General features: G+C 45.0%; 1 non-coding gene across 1 annotated transcript; it reads left to right on the top strand.

The window, feature by feature from the left end:
* Positions 1 to 3,385: 3,385 nt before the first annotated feature.
* trnar-ucg lies at positions 3,386 to 3,458 on the top strand. Its single transcript has one exon. It is a non-coding gene; the product is annotated as a tRNA-Arg (tRNA).
* The last annotated feature ends 2,107 nt before the right edge of the window (positions 3,459 to 5,565 follow it).

Raw genomic sequence — 5,565 nt, 5'->3', positions numbered from 1 at the left:
GTCTTAAGCCCCTCTCTCCTCGTGCCGTGCAGGGCCCAGTGTGCTCACGTCGCTTATCTGGAGTCCGCTTGGTTGCTCCGGTGGAAATGGGGGGGTAAACGCATGGCTGCAGGGACAGAACAAGTGGAGATACGAAAGTGTAAAATGCTGCTTTATTTAATAAAGCTGCACTCTGAATCGTCATGGCGACCCCACAGACGTACACCCAACGTGGTTTTCAGTTTTTGCTCGGATTTGGTCTCTACCTTCAGGCTTTTCAGATGTTTAACTCTCTTCACCAGCTACTTGCTGTTTTTTTTGTTTGTTTTTCCAAACCTGTCACTGAAAACATCACTTCACTGTGTTTAAATTGTCAGCCATAACATTATGACCACCTTCCTAATATTGTCTGGGTCTCCCTTGTGCCTCCAAAACAAAGGATGGAAATTGGTCTTCTGAGGGGGTCCTGTGGAGTCTGAAAACACAATGTTGTTAGTGGGGGGTCATTGAGGGGTGGGGCCTCTGTAGAACATCCAACAGATACTTGATCATTTTGGGGCCTAGTGAATTTGGAGGCCATGTCAACACCTTGTCCTGTTCTTCATGTTTTTTTTTAGGTTAAACCTTTTTTGTGGCTTGTTGTTGTTGTTGGGGAGGGCTGGTGCCATCAAGAAGTGTAATTTCTATCAGGTTTGGGGGGACGGGGGTATCTGGTCTAGGTGGGTGCTACATATCTAAGTAACATCCAGGGACAAAGATTTCCCAGCAGAACACTGAATGGTCGATGTTACTTTCTTCTCCTGTCACCATAACGTTGTAGATAAATGGTTTCAAACGCATCATATCCAGCTCCACTCATCTTTAAAGACATTAAGTCTGAGCCGTGAGCATTGAGATCGTCTCCCTCCAACCTTCAACCTGCAGCTTCTGCACCGACCGGCGCAGCCACGAGCTCTAAAAGTCGAACGATTCCCATTCAAGAATCTGCACTTCAAAGTCCACACATACACACGCACTGGTCTTTCCTCAAGAGGAAATGCATTGGTCACCATTATTTCTTTCCCAAAGGGGAGGCTTTCATCTTGACTCAGTATCCCCCCCCCCCCCCCTTTATTTCTGCTTCTTTCTCTCTAATACACACATGCAAAATCACCCGCTGAAAGCTTTTCATCTTGTTCCTTCACACCTTCCTCTGGTCTCATTTTAAGACTCACCCTGACCCACATACTTTTCGCTCTGTTTCAAGTAACCCCTCCCCCCCATTTTTTGTCCACTTAATTTTAACCTTTAATTTTTTTTTTAACTCCCTGTCATGTTTTGTAGCATTTTGGATTGACGATGCAATGTTTAAGCATTTTTAGATATTATTTCAGGTTTATTTATTTTCATTGTGAGAAGGGCCACGAAAAGACTCATTAAGAAAGTTGATAAGAACTCGCACATGCATCGCTGCCACCTACTGGACTGGAGTGTTAGATTAGCACATTAGTAGCAAGCTGTTGTACCGCAGTCTTTTCTTAATTCACAATAATTTTCTCTTGAGAATGTGTGAAGCTTAACCGTGGCCGTAGAACAGAGTGACGCTGTTTTAGTTTAGTGTTTTTACGTGAAACATTGGAACTATATTAAAGTGTTGCAGTTTGTTTTCCCTCCTTCACGACGAGCCGCTCCTCCACCGTCGGCTCAGCGCGTCAGTCTGACCTCGGTCGTACATTTTCATAATGTGAATCGGAGACTGTAATTAGGGTAAGGTCAGCCTGGTAAAGTGGTAATCGCTCCCTATCAGCCGCCACCATCATAAATTATGGAGAACAGCCATGAAATGCTATTTATGGATGAGGCTGTGGCTGAAGCGGCTATTAGCCATGCCGGTTAGCAAATGAAGCCTCCTCGCGCTCTTCTTAATTGTCGGAGGGGAGGATTCCCGGTTGCGGGGAGGCAAACCGAGAGAAGGTCGAAAGAGTGTAACCTCGACTAAACTGCACCCGTGTGATACCGTGTGTGCTTCCCGTGCACATTCGCGTCCCCTTCGTCGGCGTCAACGCGAACCCGAGCCCCTGTTTTAATTGGTGGCTGCCGCGGAGCCGTCTGACGGCTGCTGGCTGTGCTTGCTCCGGCATTCACGCGCACACAATGCCAGCTATAAAATCCATAATGGAGCGCAAGACAATGGCACATGAGGTAATTTCTGTCCAACCACACCCACCGGGCTCTAATTGCGCCGCAAGGCATGTAAAGGAAAATCAGCGGCTGTGCGAGGCTGGACTGTCAAACCCTGGGAACACTGTGGCTCTGACAACTTTAATTGGTAGTTGTCGTGTATATCCCTGTCTTCATTAGCAGCCCGAGACTACCTGCCTCTCCTCCCACACACAAGCGAGCACACACACACACACAAGTGCGGCTATTGGTGAAAAGGTCATTAGACGTGCTCGGTTTAATAGCAGATTGTCATCCACAACTGCCGGCGTTCCACACACACACACAGAAAGAAAAGAAGTAGAGGTACTTTCATTCACTTAATTCAAAATTTCTGAATGCTATCTCTTAAGTATTGGATGCGAGCTAGGGTTTATGAAAGAGGTAATTAGAGCAGAACAACTGACGGGACTCTTTATTTCTTAACTGCTTCCGATTGAAGATTGACGATTTCTGAAGAACCTGAACGAGACCAACATTCCCTTGCAGCATTTTTCTCAATATATATATATATATATGTTTTAATAAAAATCTGACAAATCTATCTCGGACCATCTCATCCTTTGATTCAGGGCTGGTTGTGCGCCCAGGTTTTAGAGGAATAATTCATGCTAGCAGCTGTCCAGCATGAATCACTGGCGACCAGATAAAACGGAGGATATTAGCCGAGCGTCTAGAGAGTCTAAAGAAAAAAAGAGAATGAAAAGAAAATAAACAGAAAATACAGAATGCAGAGATTTTTAAATCCCAAAAAATGGCTTTATGTTCCCTAAATTTTGACCTCTTTTCTAACTTTCTAACTTAGACGTCAATATTTTTGTCCTAAGCTGTGGGCTAGTGAGGTAACGGATGGAGCGTCTGACTTCGGATCAGAAGGTTTTAGGTTCATCTCCTGGCTAATTCTCCATAATTCATGCTACTAACATGAACCAGTCAAAACAGCCTAAAAGAATGAAATTCTTCTGTGAAATACTAACATTTAGTCTCATTACAACACAAAGCGAGTGAGTATTAATGCAGAAAAGAGAACACAAAGCTGCAAAGCTTTTCCAGATTTTTTTTCTTAGAACAAGAATTTAAGCCTCGTAGACATTTTTTTTCTGCAAAGAGTAAAACATTTTTTTCTCAATATGGACTGTAACTCTTACATTAAGCCTATTTTTTTCTTTTTGTCTTTTCTTTCTCTCAGAATAATTCTTGTGCCTGTGGGCTAGTGGCGTAATGGATAGCGTGTCTGACTTCGGATCAGAAGGTTCTAGGTTCGACTCCTAGCTAGCTCAGGTTATGTTTTCAGCTCCCTGGCTAAGATGTAAACTGTTACCACTGCAATGTTGCTGTAATAATGGATTGTTTCCCATCTCCTAATTCGCCATAATTCATGCTAGCAGCTATCTAGCATGAACAGCCGACAACCAGTCCGGCAGTAGATTTCTTAGAAAAACAGAAAAATAATTTCCCTATAAGGCTTCAACAAAGTTACAAATTGTTTTCAGAACTAAACATGATTTAAATTCAGTGACTTGCGTTGACTGTAACTGGAGATGCAGCTGTATTATTATCTGCAGATTAATTACACCCACTTAGAGCGGGATGGAAATGTACATCGTCTAGTTTTCTAAACCTGTCATGCTAGCCATTAGCATCCCCTTTTTACACCCTTCTCCCTTTACACTGAGAGCTGTACCTCCAGTCACCAGTCTGTCACCAGCACACAGTGCCCACAATCCATTGGATTCGTTTCTGATGAGGCCGCCTACTGGTGGGATATTGATCACCTGGTGTCCTGATGTGATACTAATAACCTTCAGCTGAGCACTGTAAAGAGAGTGGAGATGGGGATTGACTTTAGTGGAGTCCTTCCGCTTCCTGGGAACCATCCTAACTCAGGACCCACCATCGAGTCCATCCTCACTTCCTCCGTCACCATCTGGTGCGATGTCGCCACGACCAAGGACGAAGGCAGACTGTAGGATGTTATTATTTGTTCTGCTGAGACGGTGGATGGCTGTGATCTGCCCTCCCTTCAGCACCTCTACGCCTCCCGGACATCGAGGCGGGCAGGACTTTTTGAACTTTTTGAGCCTCTCCTCAGTGCCAGGAGGCTGCGATGCATCAGGACCAGAACCTCACACCACAGTTCAGCTGAACTGAAATGCTGAAATAATTGTAAATATGTTGTGATTCTGATCGGCAACTCCAAGAACGGACCACCAGCCGACAGTCAAGACACTGACGCCTGCCTTCCCGTGTCGTATCTTGTCGTCTTTACTGCACAACAAAAGCCCCTTCGGACAATTGCTTTGAGCCAGTGATTTAGTGCGTGGGGCCAACCTACGTACACAAAGATAAGGGTGTGTCTGTCATTGGCAGCATAAAGGTGAGCGCTGTAAGCTCTGCCTTGGTGGAAGCCAGACGCTCTGGGTGGCCAGAGAGGAGCCATGCATTATTGAGGAAGGGCTTAAGGGGGGGTAAGAGTGGATTAGTCTGATATTAACCTCCAGAGGAAGAGAGAAAGGGAAGAGGATGACATGATGAGGATCACCCCTGGCCATTTAAACTGCTTTAATTAAATCCTGGATGGAGAGGCCACCACTCAGACCCGGAGAATGAGGGAGAAAGAGGAGAGGAAGAAGAAGAAGAAAGGGAGGAAAAATGAGGACAGGTAGAGCAGCGGTGAAAGAGACTGATTGGAGAATGGGAAATAGGCGAGGAAAGAAAAAGAGAAGAGGGAGCGGGCGTGTGCACGCCGGTGTGTGCGAAACCTCCCGCTGTGATGAGGCAGACTAATGAGTTAGCCTTTTGCCACGCTGGTCACATGTGTGCGAGGCTGACAGGGACCGGGGCGAGCTGATAAATCAGCAGCAGAAATGAGATTTATAAAAACCTGATCTCCATCTCAACCTCCCGCCTCGCTCCCCGGCCACCCTGTCACCTTGCTATCTTCATCTGCAGAAGTTAGAGGAGGCCGGGAGGGCGCTGGATATGTACTGGAAATGCAGCCTGCTGTAAAACACACGTACTCTGCTTCACTTCCACGAATTAAGAAGTAAATTGAATGTTACATTTTTAAAGATATTTATGTAATAGTCCAGGTTGTTTATTGTAAGAATAACTCCACGCTTCCAGAACATTTATGTCTTGTTTCACTCAAGAGTGAAACATTTAGCTGAAAAAGAACCAAATAATCTTAGTGGAAAATACATCCAATTCTGACGAGTGCTACGGTTGCTAAGGTTTGATCTTTCAGTCTGAAATAGTTTCCTAACGCATTACACCTGTCAACTGAGTTTATTTGCAGTTTATTTTTTAAAAAACATCTGATATCCACCTGATCGTTGCCTTTGTGCTCAGTGAAGTGCACTTCACTTCCCTGGTAGCAAGGTACTG

The sequence above is a fragment of the Mugil cephalus genome, chromosome 22 (assembly GCF_022458985.1).
Source record: "Mugil cephalus isolate CIBA_MC_2020 chromosome 22, CIBA_Mcephalus_1.1, whole genome shotgun sequence".
NCBI lineage: Eukaryota > Metazoa > Chordata > Actinopteri > Mugiliformes > Mugilidae > Mugil > Mugil cephalus.
The sequence above is the reverse complement of the archived record's forward strand: the minus strand, read 5'-3'. Positions and strand labels throughout refer to the sequence as shown.